The 26,965-nt window shown below is 47.9% G+C and overlaps 3 pseudogenes; 2 read left to right on the forward strand and 1 right to left on the reverse strand.

Moving 5' to 3' along the window:
• Window positions 1–2,179: 2,179 nt before the first annotated feature.
• LOC140898132 (olfactory receptor 2G3-like) lies at window positions 2,180–16,229 on the reverse strand (annotated as a pseudogene).
• Window positions 8,806–9,731, forward strand: LOC140897999 (olfactory receptor 2B8-like; annotated as a pseudogene).
• A 2,316-nt stretch (window positions 16,230–18,545) lies between the features above and the next one.
• LOC140898133 (olfactory receptor 2B8-like) lies at window positions 18,546–21,039 on the forward strand (annotated as a pseudogene).
• Window positions 21,040–26,965: the final 5,926 nt, after the last annotated feature.

The following is a 26,965-nucleotide window of genomic DNA, read 5'->3' on the forward strand; positions in this document are numbered from 1 at the left end:
CCAGGGTGCGGGGCCTGAGAGCAGCCCCCAGCCCATGTTCTCACCCACTGGACTCCCACCCAGGGCAGGTGGAGAACCCTCAGCTCCTCCCAGCTGTCCACATGGCTCTTACCCCGACCTGGCTCTGACTTCCAGCCTGGCCTCGGGGTGGGGCCTCAGGGGCCAAAGAGCCACAGCTGGGTTATGGTAAGAGGTGGGGAGTCATGCACCTTTCACCTGCTCTGGATAGGGAGCCCAGAGGGGTGGGGACATGGGCCAGGTGCTGCTCTCAGTCCCTCCCACCCTGGGCAGGTGGAGGGTCCACATCTCCCCATAGCTGGTGGAGCTCCCCAGGCCTCTCTTACCTGGGCTGGGCTCCAGCTTCGGGCGTGGCTAGGGGGTGGGGCCTCTGGGGGAAGAGGAGGGACAAGGGGCCGGGCCAGTGGTGAAAAGTGGGGGTCCATGGCCACTTCACCCCGTCCCCCGCTCTGGCACCCCTTACAGGTATAGCCCATAGGGCTAGTTTAGCCTTCATCATATTCAGCTGTAATAGAAGGACCCTACAGATCTGTATCCTGTAAATCATTAGCTTAAGTAAGTTAGCATAAGTATAATCAAGTAAAGTAGCCCATGAACTCTGGCATAGCTAAATGGTCTGACAGTTATCCTCAGATTTTGGGGAACTCAGACTAGCTTGCTAAGTGGCAGGAGTTGGAACTTAGCGGGGAACGGCAATGGCAGGAACATAGAAGTAATAACTGCAAACTGGCGTAAGCAAGAAGTGACAGGTATGATAATCAATTAAAATGGCATTAACATGTTAACCTATAGGACAAGAACACCTCAATATTATGTGGGTGAGGAAGTTAGATTTGGGCATGGAAGGCTGAGCAGTAACATGAATATTCATGATGGTGCACAGGCCCTATCATAGGGCAAACCACCAGGTGGCAATAAGTTTTTGATTTTAGCTTAGCTTGGCTTCTTCCATCATTTAACCCTTCAGCTCTACCATCAATCTAGAGCCTTGAGGAACCTGGACCATTGGACTCATTTGGCATGCCAGAGATAGGGCTGGTCCTTTGTCTCTTACCACCAGGTCCTCAAGGAAGGGTGTAAGAAGGCAGATTTAAGCGTTTATGCCAAGAATGATACCACAGATATTTCCAGTACTGTGTTATTCCTATCTGTTTCTGTGGCTTGGAGCTTTCCTGGCTTTGTTCATTATTTTAATAAAGATCTCTAAACTTTTACGTTGTCCTCATTGTGTCATGCACCACAAGCCTGCCGACAAGGTATGACTCATAGGCTTTAATGATATGTAGCCTGATTTGGGGACTAGAACCATATGACCTTCTGATCGATTGGCAAACCGTCCAAATGTTATTAACCTTTAAAAGGGTCAGGCAACATTGGTTGTAATTTAATAACGTCTCATGTAATCTCATGGCTCCAGGAGCTGTAAAGAAAATGACAAATATTGTGAGCCTGGTGATAAAATCTTGTGGGCAGTACTGCGTTGGGCCCATGAAGGGGGACTCAGAAGATCGAGGTTCTATTTCCAGCATTCTGCTAACTTCCTGTGTGAATTACAGCAAGTCACTTCACTTCTCTGTGCCTCAGTTTCCCCTCTCAACTTTTCTCTATTTGGACCATGAGCTCTTTGGGACAGGGACTATCTCTCACTGTGTGTCTGTGAAGCTCCTGGCACAACCCTGATCTCAACTGCTACCTCTTTCCAATCAAAATATAAATAAATAAAAAAATCTCTTTGGGCAGGAGAACAGGGATTGTTCCTAGAGGTCCAGGTAGGATGGTGTTGGCTGTATTGGAAAGCAGAGGGAAGGGGTGTTGTGTGGGCTGACAGAAGAGTTGTGTGGCGTGGGAGAGGGCAGGCAGGTTGTTTGTGTGGGTGGGTAGGGCACATTTATTCTGTGGGGTGGTATAAGGGTTGCATGTGGTAGGAGAGGGAAGGCAGGTTGTATGTGGGATAGGAGAGGGGTTTGCATGGGGTAGGAGAGGGAAGGCAGGTTGTGGTGCAGATTAGGGCAGATTTTCTTTGTAGAGTGGGCGAGGACAGAGATTGTGTGTGTGGAGAGGTCTGGAGCTGTGGGGAGGGCAGAAGGCTCCACATGGGCAGAAAAGAGGTTACAGTAGCCATGAGAGGTACAGATGATTCTGTGCCATTTGGTCACCCAGCTCAGGTCCCCTTAGCAGTCGGGTTCCTCCCTCGCATCCTACGCAGGGCCCTGTGCACCTCCTTGTTCCTCAGTGTGTAGATGAGGGGTTGAGCATGGGGGTCACCATGGTGTAGAAGAGGGACACCATCTTGTCCCGGTCCTGGGAGTCACTGGATGGAGATACATGGAGATACATGGAAATGCCCATGCCATATAAAAGCAACACCACGGCTAGGTGGGAGGTGCAGGTGTTGAAGTGCTTGAACCTGCCCTCCGCTGACCGAATTCTCAGCACAGCAGTGCCAATGTAACTGTAAGAGACCAGGAAGAGGCCTAGTGGCACCAGCAGGAAGATCACCGAGCTGGCAAAGATCTTGGCCATGTTGGCAGAGGTGTCGACACAGGCCAGCTTGAGCAAGGCTGGAACCTCACAAAAGAGGTGGTCTATCTGGTTTTGCCCGCACCAGGGCAGCCTCAGCGTCAGGATGGTATGAACGGTGGAGTTGCTGAAGCCACAGAACAAAGTGGTGGCCACCATCTGCAGGCAAAGGTGGTGGCTCATGATCTCTGTGTAGCGCAGCGGCTGGCAGACAGTGGCATAGTGGTCATAGGCCATGATGGCCAGCAGGAGGCACTCGGTGCAACCCAGCAAGAGGGAGATGTAGAGCTGGGCCACACAGCCGGCCCTGGAGATGGATTTGTGGGCGTGTGGAAGTTCACCAGCATCTGGGGTCCAATGCTAGTGGTGAAGCAGAGGTCCAGGAGAGAAAAGGTTGCTGAGGAAGAAATACATGGGCATATGGAGATGGGGGTCTACCCATGAGACCACGATGATGGTGGTGTTTCTAAGCAAGGTCATGGTGTAGCAGATTAAGATGAGCACAAAAAGCAGCATCTCCAACTGCAGCTGGTCAGACACCCCTAGCAGGATGAATTCCCCCAAGAGCTTTGGTTTCCATCTTCCCATGCCCCTTTGCCGTACATCACCTGTAGGGGCATGGGAAGATGGAGAGGTGTAGGGTGAAAGAGTAAGGGCGAAAAATAACCGGCAGCAAGGAGACTTGTGATAATAGGTGTTAGCATTGGGGTTGGCAGTGGGTTTTTTTGGAATGATAATCTTGAGTCCTACAAGACAGGTAAGTGTTAAGTGAATGGGTTTGGGAAAGACTGGAAGACTGGAATGTAGGATCTGTGAGTATTGGTGGCAGTCCTGGGATCCATGATAGCATTGGTAGGAAATGTGGGATCCACCGCAAGTATTTGGGTGGGGGCGGGTCTATGTGAGAATTAGCTGTTTAAAACAATTAATGTTTAGCTATGTTCCAAAGAGCACAGAACCAGGATGGTCCGGGGAGATAAGGATTTGGGGAATCAGGCAAACATCAAGAAAGCTGACTTGGGAGAAGTTATGATGATGGATTGGTGCCAATCTGTGTTAGCAATGAATCCAGAATAGCTGTTTTGGATTGGTAACCAATAATCCAAAGTGGTGTGTGAGAGATGAGTGTCCAGGGGCTAGAGGGGAGAGAGGATTGGTGAGAGGCTGGACTGATGGGTTTGTGGGTGCTGGTGGTAAGCGTGGGATCCACGATAGGTTTGGTGACAATAGCGAGATACTGGACAAGTCTTTTAGAGCCTATGTGAGAAACATCTGTTCAGAAGAGTGAGTGCTTCAAGATGCCAAAAATCTAAATAATAGTATGGTAGCTATGAATAAGGGTAGTGGACAGAGCTGATAGTTCGTGGGTAAGCCACACACACAGTGGATTCAGATGGGACTGGGATGATGGATTTGGAACAATTGATGTTAACAGTGGGAATACATTAGTTATTTTTCTTTGGTCGCTGTGAATCCGGGATGGTTGGGGAGAGGGAACAGTCAGGGCCTAGGTACATAGAGAGAGAAAGGATTTGGAGAGGTTGGGATAGTGGGTTTGTGAGCATGGGGTCCACAGCAGGGTTTTACAAGAAGTAAAGATCGGCGAAAACCAATGAAGCTTTAAGTGTATTCCAAAGCTGTATGAAAATTTGGCCACCATGAATCTTGCAAGGGCAAGCTAGCTGGGGAAATAGGGGCTAGGTACTTAGGGACAAAATGGATTTGGGAGAGGCCAGGACAGTGTATTTGGGATAATTGGTGTGAGTGTGGGCTCTGTAAGGATTGGCATGTAGTCAAAACCAACAAAGCAGCCAGAATTCAGACCAAATAATCTGGAGTGGATTTTGTAGCTGAGGAATGACACTGATGCAAAATTAGAGAGGCAAGGGCGTGAGGTAATATATGTTACTGCACCAACTTCTGTGGGTTAGAGAGACAACAACACTGCGTACAATGACTAAACATATTAAACTTTGCTATCTGAAATGGAAATGCCACAACATGAAGAAAGAGGAAGCAAAGCTTAACAGCAACTTTGTCTCTCTCGCCAACAGAAATTGGGTTCAGCTGATGGCCATATTTGGGGTCAGGAGGAATTTTCCTCCAGGGCAGATTGGAAGAGGCCCTGGGGGTTTTTCGCCTTCCTCTGTAGCATGGGGCACGGGTCACTTGCTGGGGGATTCTCTGCACCTTGAAGTCTTTAAACCATGATTTGAGGACTTCAGTAGCTCAGACATAGGTGAGAGGTTTATCGCAGGAGCGGGTGGGTGAGATTCTGTGGCCTGCATTGTGCAGGAGGTCAGACTAGATGATCATAATGGTCTCTTCTGACCTTAATATCTATGAATCTATGGTCCAATACAAGATATTTCCTCACCCACCTCGTCTCTCTAATATCCTGGGATTGACCTGGCTTCAACACTACATAGAATCATAGAAGATTAGAGTTGGAAGAGCTCTCAAGAGGTCACCTTGTCCAACACCCTGCTCAAAGCAGGACTAACCCCAACTAAATCATCCCAGCCAGGGTTTTGTCAAGCCGGGACTTAAAAACCTCTAAGGATGGAGATTCCACCACCTCCCTAGGTAACCCATTCCAGTGCTTCACTACCCTCCTAGTGAAAGTTTTTCCTAATAGCCAACCTAGATCTCCCCCTTGCAACTTGAGACCATTGCTCCTTGTTCTGTCATCTGCCACCATTGAGAACAGCCTAGCTTCATCCTCTTTGGCACCCCACTTCAGCTAGTTGAAGGTTGCTATCAAATCCCCCCTCAATCTTCTCTTCTCTTGGCAAGACTGGGGGCTTGTTTGAAAGCCAGAAGAGGGGGTTCAGTAAAGATTTCTTTCAAGATGTGGTCCCCATCAAGTATGCATTGTAAATTCATAACATTGCTAGACACTAAAAATTATGAACTGAACAGAGCCACTGGATTTATTACTTATTACAACAAGCTGTAACCCACTAACCCTTACCCCCAGTTGCTCTCACACCCATCCCTCCTTTCCCCACCATAATGGGAGAGGTGTTAACTGGCCATTTCACCTTGAATGGTTCCTTGCAATCTGTGTTAACTGCTTTTTGGACCAGTTACTCCTGAAATCTTCAAAAGGAGAGGCAATTCTTGATTTAGTCCTAAATGGAGCACAGGATCTGGCCCAAGAGGTGAATATAGCTGAACCCCTTGGTAATAGTGACTATAACATAATAAAATTTAACATCCCTCTGAGGGGTAAAACACCACAGAAGCCCACCATGGTAGCTTTTAACTTCAGAAAGGTGAACACACAAAAATTAGTAGGTTAATTGACCAGAAATTAAAAGGTAGAGTGCCAAAAGTGATGTCCCTGCAAACTGTATGTAGGTTTTGGAAGAAATTGATAAATTAAACAGTAATAAGTCACCAGGACCAGATGGAATTCACCAGGAGTTCTGAAGGATCTCAAATGTGAAATTGCACAACTACTAAATCAGCTTCTGTACCAAATGACTGGAGGATAGCTAATCTGATGCCAATTTCTAAAAAAGGCTCCAGAGGTGATCCTGGCAAGTACAGGCTGGTAAGCCTAACTTCAGTACGAGGCAAATTGGTTGAAACTATAGTAAAGAACAGACATGTTGATGAACATAATTTCTTGGGGGAAGAGTCAACATGGTTTTTGTAAAGGGAAATCATGCCTCACCAATCTACTAGAATTCTTTGAGGGGGATCAACAAGCATGCGGACCAGGGTGTTCCAGTGGATACAGTGTACTTAAATTTTCAGAAAGCCTTTGGCAAGGTCCCTCACCAAAGGCTCTTAAGTAAGCAGTCATGGGATAAGAAGGAAGGCCTTCTCATGGATCAGTAACTGGTTAAAAGGTAGGAAACAAAGGGTAGGAATATTTATTTGGAAGTATAAAAGCCTCAGTATGTGCCCATGCTACTGTCAGGGAGTCCAATTTATTTGTAAAATTCTTAGCCCTTTTGGGTGACACTGATAGAGTTAGAGGAGGGAAGGAGAGAGGTGGGAGAACAGGAATGAAGGTGAAAGTGAGGATGGGGGAAAAGTTGAAAATGTACAACCTGGGGGGAGAAGAGACTGAATGAGGATGTGATGAATGCTAGCTATGTACAGTGCTTGGCATCATATTGACCGGTGTCTTAGAAATACAGCCAGACAAGATGGGTGACCTGATATCTTTTATTGGAGCAACTTCTGTTGGTGAGGGAGACAAGGTTTTGATCTTACACAAAGCAGAGAAAGGTACTCTGAGTGTCACAGCTAAGTACAAAGAGGAACAGAAGCTCAAATAGTTAACACATATTTCAAGGGACCATTCAAGGTAAAGTTGCCAATTAACACCTCTCCCATCATGTAGGGAAGGGTCAGGGGGAGAAGCTCTAGGAGGGGGCTCAGTGGGTCACAGATTGTTGTAATAAGCCACAAATCCAGTATCTCTGTTTGGTCCATGATTTTTAGTGTCTAGGAACGTTATGAATTTACAACACACACACTTGATGGGGTCCACATCCTGGAAGAAATCTTTCCTGAGCCCCTGCTTCTGGCGCTCAACCTCATCCCCACCAACCTCGCCAAGCTCAGCTTGAGAAGCAAGCTCCCCACAGACCTTGACACATGAACTCACAGCAGCACCAGACCCTGCCAGAGCAACAGACACAAAACCTGCAGCCCTATCTCCACTACTATGATGATCAATACCACCCACAACGCATCCTTCGAAACCCATGGGTCTTACACACACTTATCACAACATGTGCTGTATGTCATCCTGTGCACTAAATGCCCCAGCAACAGCTTGGTGGGTGAAAGCAGACAATCACTATACTCTTGAATGAACTCGCACAGGAAAACAATAAAAGACAAAACCACCCTGTCACTGGTCGGTGAACACGTGATCACTCTATATCTGACCTCTCAGTCCTCATCCTCAACAGAAACCTGCACAACACCTTCAGAAGATGAGCCTGGATTTATAACTCGGCTAGACACCAAACATGATGGACTAAATAGAGACAAAACCTATATCCCACTAACTGCACCCCCTTTCGCTTATTTCTCCCCCTACTTTCCCCCCATGACTGGAGGCGTGTTACAGGGCACTTCACCTTTAATGGTTCTTTGAAATATGTTTTAACTTCTTGTGCTAAACAATCAGTTCCACCTTGTATTTAGCTGTGACACTTTGAGTACATTTCCCAGACCTAAAGAAGAGCTCTGGGTAAGCTCGAAAGCTTGTTTGTCTCACAAATGGAAACTGGTGTGTTAGCATGGATTTGAGGGGTGCGTGTATCCCAGAATGTGATCAAGCTAATTGCAACCATATTATGTGCATTCAGCCACTCTGAATTAATAAAATAGAAAACCACATAGTTAAGTGTTAATTGGAAAACAGGCTTTTAGAGGCAAGATCAAAACTAACTGGTAGTTTCTTCTAATCAGAATGATAGGAAGGGAAAGAAAAGTCAAGAAGTGAGACTCAAAACTTCGTTGGATGGAAGATCTGGAGTCCGGGCATCTCTGATATTAGAAGTTTATTGAAAGTTAGGAAAAGTGATGACTTTGTAGAGGCCTATGCGTTTTGTAGAAGTTAGTTATAAAAGACTCGTGAATACAGTGTATTCTGGAGCAGTCCTCTGAAGCCATTTTGAGAGATGTTTTTCTTGACACCTTTTCTCCCCGGTGGATGAGCAACTGGCCACTGAGAACCCGCTGCTGATTACTCAGTACCGTTCCAGATTTTAGGAAAATATCTGGGATGCTATAAACCTATTGCTTATGTCTGTGTGTGCTTAAATCTAATAAACTGCAGTTTTAGATAGAGCCCACTTACTTGTATTAATCTTTCATCAGGCAGAAATGCCATGTTCCCATTGATTTATCCTTGACACCGCCTGGAGTGAAACAGTTAAGTTGCCCCTGCCGTGAGTTCTGAAAACTGTTGGTAACAGGTCCAATAAAAGATATTACCTCATCTGCTTCATCTCTCCAATATCCTGGGACCAACCCGGTTACAACTACACTGCAGACTGAGAGATTTCCCTGACCTTTGCATAAATGTATGCAGTGCTGTGGCTGGGACAGCCCCAGGTTATTAGAGATTCCAGCCTTTCCCTAATCCATTCACTGAACACTAACCTGTCTTCTAGGACTCAAGGCTACCATTCCAAAAATACCCACTGCCAATCCCAGCGCTAGCACCTATTATCATAAATCTCCTTGCTCTGGGATAGTTTTCACCCTTATTCTTTCTGGCCCCTACAGATGATGCATGGCAAAGGGGAACGGGAAGATGGAAACCAAAGCTCCTTGGGGGAATTAATCCTGCTAGGGATGTCTGACCGGCCGCAGTTTGAGCTGCTGCTCTTTGTGCTCATCTTAATCTGCTACACCATGACCTTGCTTGGAAACACCACCATCATCGTGGTCTCATGGGTAGACCCCCATCTCCACATGCCTATGTATTTCTTCCTCAGCAACCTCTCTTTCCTGGACCTCTGCTACACCACCAGCGTTGGTCCCCAGATGCTGGTGAACTTCCGCAGCACCCACAAATCCATCTCCTGGGCCTGGCTGTGTGGCCCAGCTCTACATCTCCCTCTCGCTGGATTGCACCAAGTGCCTCCTGCTGGCCGTCATGGCCTACGACCGCTATGCCGCCAGCTGCCAGCTGCTGTACTACATGGCCATCATGAGCCGCCGCCTGGTTGTGCGGCTTCGGCAATTCCATGCTGCAGACCATCCTGACCCTGCAGCTGCCCCGGTGTGGGTGGAACCAAATCAAGCATTTCCTCTCAAGGCTCAAGCTGGCCTGTGTCGATACCTCTGCCAACAAGGCCGAGCTCCTCGCCAGTATGGTTTTCTTTCTGTTGGTGCCACTTGGCCTCATCCTGATCTCCTACGGCTACATCAGCACCGCCATGCTGAGGATTTGCTTGGCCCAGGGCAGGCTCAAGGCCTTCAACACTTGTACCTCCCATCTAGCCGTGGTGTCACTCTTCTATGGCACGGCCATTTCCATGTATCTGCAGCCTCCATTCAGCTACTCCCAGGACCGAGGCAAGATGGTCTCCCTCTTCTATACCATGGTGACCCCCAGGCTCAACCCCCTCATCTACACACTGAGGAACAAGGAGTTGCACAGGGTCCTGTTTAGGGTGCTGGGGAGGATCCCGACTGCCCAGGGGACCTGAGCTGGGTGAACAATTGGCACAGAACCATCTGTACCTCTCAAGACTACTGTAACCTCTTCGCTGCCCATGTGGAGCCTTCTGCCTTCCCTACAGCACCGGGCCTCTACATCCACACACACCCGCTGCCCTCTCCCATTCTGCAGAACAAACCTGCCCTAATCTACCCCACAACCTGCCTTCCTTTTCCTATCCCACACAACCCTTCTTCCACCCCACAGAACAAACCTGCCCTAACCCCACACCCAACCTGCCAGGCCTCTCCCACCCCACAGAACCCATCTGTCACCCCTCATGGCCCCCTTGTCCTCTCCTTTGCAATACAACCAAGCACCATTCTAGTTGCACCTCTAGGAACAATCCCTGCTCTCTTGCCCAAAGAGATTATTCTTATTGCTTTCTACTGCAGTAGCAAAGAGGATCCGACTGAGATTAGGGTTGTACCAAGCGCTGCCCAGACACACAGCGAGAGGCAGTCCCTGCCTCAGCTGAGATCAGGGCCCCATTGTGCCTGGCGCTGCACACACAGTGAGAATCAGTCACTGCCCTAGCTGAGATCCAGGCCATGTTCCATGAGACAGGAAGATATATGAGTTCAGTGCCTTCTGAACAAAATTACTGGACATCACAATCAAAGACTGGATTGAGTCAGTGAAGGCAGCTCTATGGGTCTTGAGAGTACCTGAAGAAGATCATGTGGATTTTGTGGAAGAGCATCTCAAAGTCCAGGCCAGATTGACAGTGAAGTTCATGGCAACAGCTAACAAGCCAGATGTAGAGAAGACATTTCAGCTTCTCTTAGAAGTGTATGAAAACAAAGTGCCCTTTGGAACCAGACTCAAAGAATTCTGTGAGCTGACACAGAATCCAGGTGGGACCATTCGGGCCTACTCATATGAGCTCCAAGAGAGAATGAGCCAGGTGAAGCGCTGGGACCCACAAAAACTTCCGGACATTGATATGGTCCTGAAAGCATAGTCAGTGCTGGGGCTCCGGGATGATTCCCTCCACTGTGAGATGAAGAAGAGGTTTAAATAAGAGCCCAGTAAGAATTTCCATGAACTCCTGCCAGCTGCCATTACATGATCTGAATTAGAGCAGGTTCCTGTGGAAGAGATGGCCAAGCCCAACCCCTGTATGCAAAGTGTAGGCCTAGGTAATGCAGCTACCAGGAAGAAGATTCTCCCCAAACACAGTTAACTCTGGAAAGTTTAAAAGAAGCTGTCCAGAAACTGGCCGGCCAACAGCGGGAGATGCTGAAAATGATGACTGAGGTGATGAAAGGTAAAATCTCCCCTAGTATGCCAAAATATCCAAGGGCATTGGGATCCTGAAAATCTACACCTTAAAGGCACCTGATTTTCGGAAGGCAAATGTTCAGGGCCCCTGAAAACCAAGCATTTAAAAACCATGTATCATGCTCCAAAAATTTTGAGATTGTCTTTAAAATCGTGAGATTTAATTAAATTATAACTGTCAGATTCTTTTTCTTTACCTTCCAGTTTCTGAGATTTAGATCACATTTGTATCATGTTCTGGGGTTTTTCTCCATCTCCATGAGGGCTAGAAATGTTTCTTTTTAAAGCTATTTTTTAATTGTAAACACATTCTTCCAGGTGCTGCAGCTTTTAGCAGAAGATCTAGCACTGCGAGACTTTCATTGGCAACACTGCATCAAACCACATACCTAAAATCACCAGTCACTTTTGTAAACCTTGGTCCATATGCCTCTCTAGTGGCCTGACCCTCACTAATTAGAACAGTTTGTTCCTGAAGCACAGCCAAGGAAGTTGCTCTTTTGGTTCAATCTTCCGTTTATGCCCTGATGCCTCTGGGTAGAATTGTCATTCAGTGACTTTGCTCTGTAGCGGCCAACCTTACCTCTGCAACCTGAAGGCTGAGTGCCTGAGTTAATAAATATGCCCCCAGCTTCACTTCATTCTCTGGGCTCTCTGTATTGACTGAAGTTTTAGATAGCTAGACCAGTGAGCTAGGAGGCTGGATAGGTAGATATATTTTAGTGAGACAAGGTTCGTGAGGTAATATCTTTTATTGGACCAACTTCTGTCGAGCTACATGGAGAAGTTAGTCCAATAAAAGATATTACCTCACCACCTTCTCTCTATAACATCCTGACACCAATATGGCTACAACAAAACTGCAAACAACAGGTAGGTAGGTAGATAGATAGAAGGGTGTACGGGGATAGATAGATAGATGGATAGATAGATAGATAGATAGCATTAGGATTTAGACAGATAGGTTGTCAGTTTATTTTTAAGTCTGAAAAGTGCCCAGTTATTTGCCCAGCACAGACACCTAAATGGAACAGAATGCCAGGATATAGACACATGTCTGAGCAAGTCCCCTCAACCTGGGGCTGGATCGGAGCCGGAGCCCCCTAGAGAAAAAGAGACCCCATATTGCATTCCTACATCACTGCTGAGTTCATGGTTTTGAAAACTCTTGGCAGGAGGAGACTCAGTACCATTGCCTGATGGTTTTATCCCTGATTTACACTGGAGGTGAGGGAGGGAAAGATCAGTTACAATGGACAGCATGGGCATGTTTTTGTAGAGGTGTCATTCCCTAGGGTGTAAGTGAATTGCAGACTGACAGGGGTTAGTAAGAAATTTCCCAGCTGTTCATGAAGCGTGTGATGACACTTCCTCTGAAGCTGGGACTGACCACCATTAAAGATGGGGACTGGAAGGATCCGGGTGGGATCCAGCCTGGGGACTGGTATGTTCCTGTTAGCTGTCTTTGTGCTGTGCTTCTTCCCAGCACGTGTAACGCTCCCGGAGGTTGGATTCCTCTTGATACACTTTGATTCACTTCTGAACCTGGCATATAAAAAAATGTTAATGGCCTGTCTGGCCCCACTGTGGGCTGTCGGCATCGTGTCACAAATAGCAAGCATCTTTAATAAGACCCAGAGTCCCCTCTTGATGCAGCCCCCAGCTGTGAGTGGGAGCCGACATGCTAACAAAGCCCGGCATGCTGCCTCCCAACACCTAACGAAGAGCCCTGGAGCAACAGCACCCCGCGCTGGAGGCCTAACTCCTCAGGGAGTGCGCGGCACCAAATGGCTCCCAGACCTTCCCCTGTAGCAGGCAGGGGCTGGGTGTCTCTGCACAGAGGTGCCACGGAACTGATCGAGGTGACACAGTGGAGAGTCCAGGGCTTACCAGCTAAGGGCCAGGACAGGAAGGAAAGAGGCTTGACTGAGATCAGAGAAATGACCCATTGGGGCAAAAGTTCTGCCCTCTGCCTGTGCCAGACAGATCACTGGCCAGTTACTCTGGTACCCCTTACAGCCCTGCCCCAGATCACTGGCCAAATAGTTCATTTCCTCTGCAATGAATGAGGTCATTGTCCCTTCTAGCTCTATAGGTCAGCTTCCTCCATCCTCCACACAAATTCACAGGTTCACAAACCCCTCCCCATTAAAGCAGATCAGATTTGTTCTCCACTTGCTGTCTGAGAGTGCCTGATGAAGGAATATGCAAATATTCTGCTCTCCATTGTACAGATGGGGAAATTGAGGCTAGGGGGCAGATGAGACTTGCCCAAAGTCAGGGTGGAAGTGGGAAGAGAACCATGGGGCCCTCATGCCTAGTGCAGCGGCCTAACCACTAGACCACACTGCCTTTCAGAAGGGCATACTTATCGGACTCAGGCCTGGACTATCCAATGTGCACTAGATGCACTTGCCCAGGGCCACCTGAAACTCCATGCACCGAGTTGCAACATCACTCACTCAAATATGGCCCATCCATCCCACCCTCCATCACCCCTGTCACAATGGAGGGTTTGGCATGGGATCATGTGAGTGAGGCCTGGGTGATGGGAGTGAGTGGAGTTGGGCGGCCAGGCTCGGGAGAACCTCCCTTCTCTTGGGATGGGAGCAGACTGCTGAGCTGGGGATGCACCGGTGAGTGGCCAGGAGGGTCCTGGTGGTGTTGAATGAGGAGCTGGGGGTGAGTTTTGGGGTGAGTTGGGAGTGTTGGGGAGGTGCAGGTGTGAGTGGGGAATGCTGGGGGCTGTGAGGGGAGTTGTGGGGTTGTGTGGGGAATGGGGGATGTTGGTAATAATGGGAAATGTTGCGAAGTGGAATGAGTTGGGGAGGAATGGGGGTTTTGGGGTGTGGGTTGGGGGGCTGGGATTGTGGAGACTGTGCCCGGGTTGGGGGCTGAGATGTTGGGGGCTGCAGTGAATGGGATGCATGTCAGGACGGCTGGGTGTTGACAACAGGGGGTGCTATGACCCCTAAAATGGGTCTTTACTGGCTCCTGGTGGAGCAGATTACTGTCATACCAATGAAAAAGGTCCACAGTAATTATCTTCAATACACAGCAGTTTATTGAGATGTAATTACACAAGCGGTAAAGGGTTATATTAAGCACCTAACTCCTATGTTAGACATTAAGAGTTATGCATTAAGAGCTATACATTCCCCTTAGGCCCAGCACTAGCCTCACACAGTTCCTGCCTAGCAAACAGGGAAGGTGGTTACCAATTTTATAGATGGCTTCTTCTCTTCTTGTCTGTTCTTCTCAGCCCTCTGGCCTGTCTCGGATTCCCTCGAGGCAAGGCCTTGGCTGCCTTGAGACCCCCCTGGTTCACAGTCCTACTCGAGCCCACGGAGCAGAGTTTTGGCTACTCTGTCTGGCAGCATTGCTTCTTCAAGGGTCAATTAAGGAATCTCAACCAACAGTAATTTACTTTGCTTGATTCTTATGCCCTTGTTCCTCAGAGGAGTCACATGTCTTAAAAGCATGCCCAGTGGGCGTGTGGTGGCTAATTTTTACCTAATTAGTATTTTAGAAGGGGCTGGGAATGTGGTACCCAACGAAGATCACTCCTCATTTACTCACTCATCAATCATTCACTCTGGCTCTCTGCGTGGTGTCCTTGCTGCAAGGTCACTACAACCAGGTCGCCCTGTGCTCCATGCTGCAACTTTATACATGTGATATTTACTTTTGCATGGGCCCATATTTGCCGACCAGTAGATTCCATATCGATCACACACACAGGCTTTGCCAGTCCTTTATCAAATTTACTTCTTCTTAAAGGGAACCTGATCCCAGGATCCTCTGCAGTCCTTCAGCCATGTTTAAGTCATGTCAAGTTATGCTCACACCGTTCATTCAGTATGGCCACACCAATTTGACGCCATCCCGACACTGGACTATGTGTGGTGGCTGTCAGGGTAAGCAGGGTCTGGTGGAGGTCTGTTGGGATATATGTGGGGTTGGAGGGGAATTTGGGGTTATTTCTGTGGGGAGGAGTATGTGCGGGGAGGGGAGGAAGGGGCATCTGGGGGTCTGAGTGGAGTGAGGTCTGTATCAGGCAGTGCGGGAGGGGCATCTGGGGGTCTGTGTTTGGTGGGGTATGTATGATGTACGGGGAGCGGGCCCCTTGCTCTCTAGTTTATGGAAGGTGGGGGGAGCCCACAATTTCCATGGTGCTCAGAGCCCCAAAATTCTTCAGTCAAGGCCTGCTTGGACTCCAACCCAAATGGCCCTTCTCAGTTTCAGCCTATTCACAGTTTTCCCAGGCACCCCCCCCCACCACATTCCTCTCCCACTTGGGGGGGGACTGCTGGCTTTCAGACACCTATAAATGGTCCTCCACGTTCTCATACCTGTTAGCGAAGGGAATTCTGGGTGCCTGGGGATGCCTTGACCCCACCCACTCACTTCTGGGCCTGATATTAAGTTACCAAGTATTACTCAAAATTGATAGCTGAAGAGAAGCCAGGAGTTGTGGTTCCCGGCCCCCTGCTCTAACCCAATTCCCTCCCAGAGGTGGGAAGAGAACCCAGGTGTCCTGGGGGTCAGAGGTGTAACTTCAAGATGCTGCTGCTGTGCACTAACCCCAGAATCCTGCTGTCAGCACTGACTCACTCTGAGAACTGTCTCTGCTTGACTCAGATGGGAAGGGACAATCCCTGCTCCATGGCCCTGCAACCTTGACTGCCTCACAATGTTTCGCTGTTGTAGCTTCCAACATGGGTCGCTCACAAGCAGCCTGCCAGCATGTGCGTCTGGGTCACACCCTGAGTGTCTGTGTGTAGTCACAGCCCTGGTCCAGCAACTCTTACACCAGCAGCGTGTTTCACTGTAAGTTCTATTTTGTTTAGGCACTTTGCCATTTTGTTTGTAGAGTTATTTTTTGTCCACCAGGTTGGTGACCTTTTTCTTAAGACAACTGGCAAATTTTTCTCTCTAAGGTGGGAAAAAGCAATGGTCACATGGCCTATGTTCTGCCTAGTAACAGGAGAGCATAAAAAACTGCTACACCCGAGAGGAGAGGCTGTCCTTCCTAGTGGCAGCTCAGTACATGTCCTAGCCAAGACTTTAAGAGATCTGTAGAAGACCACAGAAGAAGAACCAAACTCCATAGTTCCAACTATCAGTTTCTGATTGATTCCTATCTTACCTGAATCCTGAACTCCTGTGTCCTCACCTTGCTGTCCTGGTGTATTCCATCCATGATGTCCTCTATCATGGGTCCATTCCTCTGAACCCTGCGTAGTATGCTGTGTACCTCTGTACCTTACCTGTAGTAAATTCACCTTTGTCCTCATGGGTTTGGGACCTTGACTGTATGTCAATTTGTTGTGCCAACCTGTACCTGTATGCCCTTTGTGTATTGTTTTGTCAGGGGTCCTATAAGTTACTGTTTCCTGTTTGAGTCACTGTTTAATAAACCAGTTTGCTTTATAGTTAATCCTGTCCTCAGTTTTCTCTCCATTGATAGATGGGGTTTGGGGGAACGAGTCTGCTGGGTGGGAACTCTGAGATGTGGAACCTAGAGCACATCCAGTTAACCATAGGCAAGATCTGAGTTCCTGGTTAACAGGGTGACCACAACACATTCCTAGTCCAAAATTCTCCCCCTGCCCCCCACAAGATGTTTGTTCTGCACTGCCCAGCCCTCTCATGGACAGTTCAGATATTTTAGGTCTGCTGTCCTGTGAGGGGAGCAATATCCAACAGTTTGCTACTTCAAATGGAGTTACTCATACAATTCATTTTAAATGCAGTAATGGATCAGTTTGGATTCTGAAATAAAACATCTTTATTTCACTACAAAGAGAGAGATTTTAAGTGAGTACAAGTATAAGGTATTAAAGTCAGATTGGTTACAAGAGAAATAAAAATAAATCGCTTCCTAGTACTAAACCTTAGCAAAGCAGACTTGGCTCAAGATGAAAACCCTTACCACATGCTCTGAGTAACATTGCTGAGCCAATTCTCAGGCCAAAATCTGCTCCCAAAGTCCAAAGGCTGTTTCTTTTGTCTTCTTAGGGGAAAGAGAGAGAGATGGATAGGGAGAGATACCTTCGGGTGTTTCTGCCCCTCACTTTTATTGTCCAGTCCCCCTTTGAAATGAATTTTATTGAGGGTTATGCCTAGATAAAGTACATTCCTGCTGTGAGGACAGAGACAAGGAGTCTCATGGTGAAAGATGTGCCAGGCTGTTGTTTGTTTAAATGCAGATAGGGTTGTTCCTGTCCCACTTCCCTGTCTAAGACTGGCCACTTGATAGGTGGTTGCCCATCAACTCTGATGACACCTGGTTAGACTCCTTTGTGTTCAAGAAACTGCTTTACCCAGACTTGTTTGGTAAATGCATTTCAGATCTAATTTCTGCTTATGTTTATTACTTTAAGTAGAACGTTGCTACACACATTTCGTCATGATAGTATTGACAAGTGAGTTACTGGTTTTCAAAGCTCTCTCCAATAGGCTTAGAGCAGCTGAGCCAACGCAGCATTTTAAGTGTAGACTTGCCCTTAGAAAGTTTTCTTAATAGCTAACCTGAATCTCCGTTAGTCCAGGCTAAGCCCATTACTTCGTGTCCCACTCTGGTGGGCATGGAGAACCATTGATCACCATCCTCTTTATAACAACTTTTCACACATTTGAACACTGTTTCCAGGTCCCCCTTCAGCCTTTTGTCCTCTAGACTAAACATGTCCAGTTCTTTCAGCCTTTCCTCATAGGTCATGTTTTCAAAACCTTTGATCGTTTTTGTTGTTGTCCTCTGGACTCTCTCCAATTTGTCCACATCTTTCTTAATGCATAATATATTATATTATTTATTAATATTATTTATTACTATTATTAATTAATTAATTCATCAAGATAATCACTTAGACAACCTACACAAATTAAATTCTTTCCATCTTTCCATATAATTAACTCCTTTCAGCCATAGATTGTAGACAGATAGGTTGGTAGATTTCAGTTTATCAGCCAGTTTTTCAAAGTGATCTAAAATGTACCCAAATAGATAGATTACCCTGTAATTTTCTGTGCCACATCAGGAGCAGAGTGCAGTTAGAAGTGCAAATTTGGGGCTTGGTCATGAGGACCCTGACATACATCCTCCTGCAAAAAATTACCACTTAAGAATTGCCAATGCTTATAATGTTTTACTGAGCAGATCTGGGGAACAAACCAGTTGCAGAAACCACATGAAATGGACACCAGTGGACTTTCCCTGGTTTCATCCAGTGTCTGGCACCAAAAACCAGATGCAAAATTGAATGGTTACAAAGTTATTGGGTTTGGATTCTGGGTCTGTAGATTGGCAGGGATGGTAGATGAAACCTCTGACATCCAGGAAATGCAGTGTTAAATGAATGCCTCTAGGTGTCACCATAGCAATCATTAATGGTTAGTTGTTAATGTTTTATAATTAATTGACAACTCCAATAAACTAAAAGGCAACAAAGGTAACACAGATAAATAGAAATACTTTTTAACATGACCCAAATTTAACCTGTGTTACTTATACTCCATGACATTACCCAGGGAAAGATTAGGCATTTATGCTAGACGTCGCTTCCTCACCGAGGTTGGTCTTGAGCTCCATGGTAAATTAGAAGTTAACTTAATGACATACAATGTTTCTATGGCTGCTACAAAAATTACTAATAAGATGCATGACAGTTAATGAGAGTTATTCAAAAATTTTCTAACAGATACAAAATTTGCAAATTATTTTAAGGGTCAGAGTTCAGGTTAAAATTGAGTTAAAAGCATTTTTCCTTGAAGTTTCTGAGATGGGCATTGCACGTTGAAATTACCTCATCATATACACTATTGAGGATTCAAATGTTTAAAGAATATATGTTCCCATGATTCAGGGTATAAGTCAGCCTCTAACTGTCTGCACTGAGGAAGAAATTTCTGTTATGGGTAGGTTGTCTCATTGCCTATCTCCTAGCATACATATCCTAGAACTGCCACCAACTGCCACAGCTGCACTTTACCATGACAACTTGTTTGAAGTATTGTTGTAGTCAGGTTGGTCCCAGGATACGAGCAATGCAAAGTAGGTGAGGTAATCTCTTTTATTGGACCAACTTATGTTGGAGGCTTCAAAAGAAAGTTGCACAACATCTTCGAAAGATGACATTGAAGAATTTAAATTCATAAGTCTTCTGGACACTGAAAACCCTGGACTTAAGAGAGACTCTGGTTTTACGGCCCATTACAACAATTTGTAACACACCCTGCTGCTTACTAACCTTCCATTGTCTGACAACTGCAGAGGTGTTAATTTCCTACTTCATATTTATTGCCCACTTCATTTTAAATGGGCACCTGCAACATGCATAACCATCTGTCCCGTCTTGTATTTAACTTGAACACTCTGGTTACCATCTCCAGAGTTCTGTGAAACTTGAAAGTTTGTCCCTTCCATCCAAATAAGTTGGTTCAATAAATGATATTATCTCATCTACCTTGTCTCTCAACTCTGTTTCTTGGCATTCAGATGTGTCACAGGGTGGACTGAGCCCTTTATGAGGGAACTACTCCCACTCACCTCTGGCTCATTAACAGCCTTGACAAGGCCTGACAAGGGACAAATGTTCCTGATAAAGATCCAGCAGGGAAGGGAACAGGAGGTGGAAGCGGTGAAGTTGAGCTCCAGCTGGGAAGGGCTGGGAGTGGTAGCTTCATGAAGTGGCGACTGGGACAGAAGAAGAACCCGGGTGTGGTAGAAGACCGCAAAGCTGAATATAAACTTTTGTGTTGTTGTGATGGGCTTTCTTTTTGGACCTGGAGGATTCTTTTGAACTGTTTCTGTTATTGAATGAGCCCCAGGCAGTGAGGCTGTTAGGCATGAGACAGACTGTGTGGATTTCTTAAGGAGTCCTGAAGAGGAGAAAGAGAGGCTAGCCACCACAGAGCTAACCTGGCCATGAGGGGGCTCTCGGGAGGCAGGGGAGCCCTGTTACAGTATCTTATGACTGCCATCAATTGCCACAGATCCACTACTCTATGCTTTAATTTCTTGGCATATTATTATTACGGATAAGAATAAAACTGGAGTCATAGTTAGGAGACACAGTCACAACCAGGACCTGCACAAATAAAGAACACAAAAGATCCCTGTTGCAAACAGCTTACAATCTAAGCATCCATTTTCAATGACAAATGCATTTCTTGGCACATGTATCCTATTACTCCCACCAGCTGCCACAGATTCAGTTTTCTAGGACACTTTGATTCCCTGGCATATGGATCCTCCTTTGTCACTAAGTGCCACAAAATCACTTTTCTGTGACAAAGCCATTCCCTGGCAGAAGGATCCTACCTGTCACCCAATTGGCCCAGATTTTCTATGACAAAGTCACAAGTGGGAATGGTTCATTCAGAGTAAATGGGGCTGCCCTTGAATGTGACCCTCCTGTGTATGGCTGTTGGGGCACCTTTCATCTTTATCTTTGTCCCTTCTCCCTGCAGGAGGAAAGAGGGAATGGGAGCTCCCAGTGGGAGTTAATCCTACAGGGGGTCTCTGACCAACCACGCCTGGAGATGCTGCTTTTCATGGTTTTCCTGGTCTTGTACATCCTGAACCTGGTGGGGAACCTGGCCATCATCGTCACCTTGTGTCTGGAACCCAGTCTCCACACCCCTATGCTTTTCTCCTTCAGCAACCTCTCTTTCCTGGACCTTTGCTACACCACCAGCACTGTATTCCTCAGATGCTGGTGAACTTCCGCAGCGCCCACAAGTCCATCACCTGGGCTAGCTGCATATCGCAGCTCTACATCTTCCTCTAACTGGCTGGCACCGAGTGCTTCCTGCTGACCGTCATGGCCTACGACTGCTACGTCTCAATCTGCCAGCCGCTGCGCTACACAATCGTCATGAGTCGCCGCCTCTACCAGCACATGGCAGCCACCGTCTGGTTGTGCAACTTCTGCAACTCCATCCTGCAGACCATCCTGACGGTGCAGCTGCCCCGGTGCGTCCGGAACTGGGTCGGCCACTTCTTCTGATCTACACGCTGAGGAACAAGGAGGTGCACAGGGCCCTAAGGAGGGTGCTGGGGAGGCTATTCTGGAGAAAGAGAACATGAGCCAGAGAAATGAGTTGGGACTGGCTGGCTTGTCTGCATTTTTATCTCTCTGATCATGTCCACACATGGTGCTGGGACTGGGAAACCAGAGGTCACTCACCATGAGCCCCAGAAGTCAGAAGAGCATGAAAAAGATGGTGTTGGTCACCACACTGTGTCCTTCCTTGGATCCATCCACGAACAAAGTTGGCTCTGCATGGAGAAGAGTGAGCGATGTGGGCATCTGAGAGTCATCTCTCTGCACCAGATCCAGCCAGCGCAGACCAGAAATACACCTACTATACAATCCCTCCGATTGAATATTAATCTAAAAACCCCACCAACATTGCCCCCTCTCTATTTAATTCTCAGATATGGATCATTTTGGTGCTTCTTTCCTCTTCCCATGTCAAACTGCAGCTACTTCGCCACCTGGGCTGGATGTTCACCAGAGTCACCATCCTGAATCAGGTGCTTCTGCTCTCATCAGTGCTCCTGCTCTTCTGGCTGTGTTGGTGGTACAGCACCGTGCCATCCACTCCTGGCAGGACTCATGTGCTCCTCCTTTCCAGCTGGCGCTCGGGCTCCACTTTGCTGGCCAGCTTTTCAGGCAGCATCCTGAAGTCTTCCACCTGATGGAGCTGGCCAAGCATATCTGCCACCACCTTCCCAGAGGCAGCCCGGAGCTGCTGCAGGGGCCCACCTGGGACCTGCTCCATTCCCTCTTCCGGTGTGAGGCAGCCACGCTACAGGACTTCATGCTGCAGGCCTGCTGGATGTCCCAGGTCTTCCAGCACGTGGACATCGAGAGGTCTGTGGGGTGGCAGGCCTGCTCCCAGGCCTGGAGGCACCAGCTTAGCTTCCACCAGGTGCAGGAGATCTGCAAGACGGCCATGGAGGTCTTTGTGTACAGGCCAGTCAGCTCAGAGGAGGAGTGGAGGGATCTAGTACTTCCTAGAAAAGAGATCAAGGCCCAGACAAAGGGGTGGGGTCTTTTCTCCAATCTCCACTGAGGATTTGGTGCAATGGTTGGATGCTTGGATAAGGAGGAGCTGCCTCCCCATGCAGAGAATGAGTCACACACTTGTCTGGTGATTTTCTCACAAACCAGGGGGTGGATGCCAGTGGTAAAGCCACAAGGGGAATATCTGCGGCTCAGTCAGGAAATGCAGACCCAGCTACACACGATTCTGCAGAGCCAGAGATAGAATCCCTTTCCTACAGCACTAAATACACAAGACCAGTTCACTTACTAACAATCTGCCCTACTGCTAGATCCTTTAGCCTCCCTGTAGAGACAGGTAGTAAACAGGACTAGGGGTCAGGACTCCTGGGTTCTCTGCCCTGCTGTGGGAGGGGAGTGGGGGTCTAATGAGTTAGAGCAGCATACTTGTCCTGGATGCTAAGACTGACCAGCCACTTCTTATCCAGGGAAAAGCTGTACTGCCATCCTAACTCTTGTGTCTCTCTGTTTTGTTAAAGGCAGGAAAGGTGACCACCAGTCACAGCCATCAACTGAACTAAAACCCTTTCTTCCCCAGTATAAGGGATTGTTTGACAAAAGAAGAGAGACTAATTGCTATTGATAGGAAAAAAACCCAGAAAGCGACCCTATAATCATGTAAAGCTACGCTGCTGTCTTTTTTCTATGCTTATCTGTCCTTTCTACTTTGTTTATGGATAGAAAGAATGCGAACTGTGTGTAACCTGCACTCCCTGCTTTTGGGGAGAGAATTCCTTATACAGATAAGCCTCCATGCTCTTACCTACCCCAGAACTTCAAACAGACTGGGTTAACCGGTTCGAACTGGAAGAGATATCACAATGTATGTTGAACCAAGCTATAAAAGCTCATCCCTGTTCTTTGTTCGGGGCTTCACCATTTTCCTCTGAAAAGGAATTGGTGAGCCCTTCAGCTGTCGTATTCGCTAGCAATAAAGTGCCTCACTTTATCAAAGAGCCAAGACTCTGTGTTTTGTTTGGCTAATACAGAAGTCCAGGGAAGGCTACCCTCCTAACCCTAGACGGGAGGGGAACCCTTTTTCCCTAACAATTTGGGGGCTCGTCCGGGATCGCCTCTTCTCCGGACCGGTGGACGGTCGGGACTCCGAATCCTTCTTGCCGGCACCCGGGTTGCTTTAACCCTGAAGGCTTCCCGTCTCGCTTCCACCCGCCGCTTCGGCGAAATAAGGCATCCCGAAGGCACTAGGGTCCGGACCTATTGGTGAACACCGGCCGGTGGGAACTTGGTGAGTTCTGAATTTTTCCTTTGTGATTGTCTAGACAACAGCCGGGGGTCCCGTCTTTGGGAAAAGATGGGGGGGGGGTCCAGTAGAACTGTTGATCCTTCTACGCCTCTGGGCTATATGTTAAAACATTATGATAGGGATATCAAGGCCTTACAATCGGATGGCAACAAAGCTTTGTATAAGTTTATATTTTTGTGTCAAGGTCCCTGGGTGGGAATGACGCAAGACGACCCGGAACCAGGAAATCGCTGGCCGGGGGAAGGAACATTTGAGTTACATAACATTGTTCAATTACGAAAAGTATTGTATGATTTACAACCGCGGCAACTTAAGTATTCTGATGTATGGATAAGGGAGGCCGAACGGCGCAAAAGTGCCAGTGTAACTACTAGTTTACGTGCTGAGGTAGAAAAACTTAAAGCCATGCGGCCCCCACCATACAATCCAGAATCTAGTCATGCTGACCAGAAGCTAAAAACGTCAAAGTCTATTTATCCCCAACTCCCATTGAAAGAAGCGGGGGATCCTATACCATTGGAAGAATGTAGCTGGCTATGGGGTGGGGTACCGCAGCCTGACCCTGATGCACCCACGCCCCCAACCGGGGAAAGGAGCGGTCCCACTCTCCCACTAGCTACCAATACCCCCACAATTAACGCAGAGCGGGGGGGCGATCCGGAGGCTGGCACCTCTACCCGGGGGTTGACACGTCCTGATCCGCGACACCCCAGTGATGCAACCCCTGCAAAGACCCGGTCTCATGGTTCTCTAGGCACCCCTAAGGCAAAAGTTCTTGGAGCTGCAATAGCTAGTGCAGTCCAAATGCCTATGCGACAACTGCCGAGCGGTAGGGGGGGGACACAGATGGTGTATGTCCCTTTTACCAGCACGGATCTAATGAATTGGTCATCTACTTTTCCCTCATTTCGACAGTGTCCGGAAGAATTTATTAAAAAGTTAAAGGGTATTTTCACAATGTATAATTGTAATTATGACGATGTGAAAATAATTTTAAATCAAGTGCTAAGCGAGGGTGAGAAGGAAACGGTGTATAAGAAAGCTAGAGAGACGGTGCAAGGCAGGGCGGCTTATCCGCAAGAGAAACCTAAAATGGATTGGGATGTTCCAGAGACCGTTCAAGAGTGGGATAAAATGAGAAAGCGAATCTTAGAAGCATTAGAGGATATGTCTAAGCCTGTGTATGATTGGGGAAAGGTAGATGCATGTGTTCAAAAGCACGATGAGCACCCAGGGGAATTCTTCCACCGCCTTTGTAAGGTTTTGAAAAACCACGGCGGCTTAGATCCAACCTCCCCTGTAGCGAAAACACAAGTGATCGGCCAGTATGTAAAAAATTTATTACCATTCGCTCGGAAGTATGTGTGTAGTCAACCAGCTTATGAAAACAAAACGCTGGAGGAGGTGGTGGGGTTAGCAGCCCATGCCTGGAGGAATAGGAAGGAATTAGACACTAGGAGGTCCGAAAAGCTCCTTAATCTGCAGTTGCAAGGTTTCCAAGACGGCTCTCGGGGACGGGATGCAAGCCGCAGGAGGGGAGGCTTTCGGGGACGAGGCGGAAGAGGAGGCAGCTCTACCCAGGGATGGGGATCACAAGGTCAGAGCTTCCAGCCACGGCCCGGGAGGGCAGGGCCAGATGAGTGCCGGCGGTGCCGACAAAAAGGACACTGGGCTGCCCAGTGCCCAAATTACCCCCTCCAGCCAGCTGACCCTCTTATGCAAGCCTACCAGAGGGTACAGGAAAGGGGGGGAGAAAAAGGAAGTACTGATTGAAAGCTAGCCACCCACAATGCTTCGTCCCCCTCGCCAGGAACCCCCTCCGCTTCTTGGACAGTGCAGTTGGATGCAAACCACCCGGAGCTTCCAGTTGTGGTGGGAGGAAAAACTTATTCAATGTTAATTGACACCGGAGCAGATAGAAGTACTCTACAGGACCCCACCCTTCCTACCACTTCTGCAACCGTAAAAGCTATAGGCGTTGGTGGCACCGTGTGCGCCCTTCCTCTAACTGCGGAGCAAACGGTCCAGCTTGGCCCGTTATCAGAGGATCATAGCTTTTTAATGGCAACTTCCTGTCCTGCAAATTTATTAGGTAGAGATCTGTTATGTAAACTACGAGCAACTATAACTTGCAGCCCGGAGGGGCTATATCTCTCAGTCCCTACTTCGGTCCCTGAAGCTACGGTAATGGCATTGTTAGCCACTACACCCACCGCCCCCTTTGTCCCTGCTGAGTTATCTGATATTCCTGAAGCATTGTGGGCCTCGGCGTCCACTGAAACTGGACTTTTAAAGTCAGCAGAACCGGTGTATATCAATTACCGTACAGATGTCCCTCTGCCCCGAAAAATGCAATATCCATTGCCTAAAGAGGCCATAGAGGGCATTCGGCCAGTCCTACAACAGCTTTTAACTCAAGGAATCATTAAGGAGGCTACCAGCCCTTGCAATACACCTATTCTTCCTGTTAAGAAACCCAAGCCTGGCCCCGATGGCAAACCGGTTTACCGTTTCGTGCATGACCTCCGACTGATTAATGCTATTGTGATCCCGAGAGCTCCGGTTGTTCCCAATCCAGCAACTATTTTAACTGCTATTCCCCCAGGGGCTACTTATTTTACTGTGATTGATCTGTCTTCAGCATTTTTCAGCATCCCTGTGCACCCAGACTCACAGTTCCTATTTGCCTTTACCTTTGACGAATGTCAATACGTATGGACCCGCCTCCCTCAGGGCTACAGGGAGAGCCCTACCATCTTCAGCCAGTATTTAAAGCGAGATCTGGACTCTATTTCGTTGACTATGGGTTCTTCTTTGATTCAATACGTTGATGATCTGTTATTGTGCTCTACAGCCAAGGCTGCCTGTGTACAGGACACTCGAATCCTTCTTTTTGCATTGGCCGAAAAAGGTCACAAGGTGGCACTCTCCAAGCTACAGTTTGCCCAACCCGAGGTGGAATATTTGGGGCATCGTATTTCATATGCTTCTACTGCACTTACTCAGGACAGGATTGAAAGCGTTCTGAGTATGCCAAGGCCTACCACTAAAAAGCAACTCCGCCAGTTACTGGGAGCAAGTGGCTATTGTAGAGCCTGGATTCCGGCTTATGCGGAGTTAGTGCACCCCCTCACCGATTTGCTGCTGGATTCCGTTCCCGAACCCTTACCATGGACGACTCTACACAATAACGCCCTTACCGCCCTCAAACAAGCATTAACTTCTGCACCAGCCCTGGGCAGACCGGATTACGCAAAGCCTTTCACCTTATTTTGCCATGAACAATCTGGCACGGCGTCTGGTGTGCTAACTCAGCCCTTTGGGCCTGGCCAGCGACCGGTGGCTTATTTTTCGGTCCTTCTTGACCCAGTGGCTCAGGGTCTTCCGCCCTGTCTCCGCGCTGTTGCGGCTGCCGCCGTGTTGGTCGAGAAAGCTTCGGGGCTTACCTTGGGCCACCCTCTTCTAGTTCAAGTGCCTCATGCCGTTGCAGCACTTCTTAATCGTGGATCCACGCAGCACCTCACAGCAGCCAGACTGACCAGGTACGAATTGGCCTTGCTCGCCAATCAGGCTGTTACCCTACGCCGCTGCGAAGTCCTG

The sequence above is a fragment of the Lepidochelys kempii genome, chromosome 14 (genome assembly GCF_965140285.1).
Source record: "Lepidochelys kempii isolate rLepKem1 chromosome 14, rLepKem1.hap1, whole genome shotgun sequence".
NCBI lineage: Eukaryota > Metazoa > Chordata > Testudines > Cheloniidae > Lepidochelys > Lepidochelys kempii.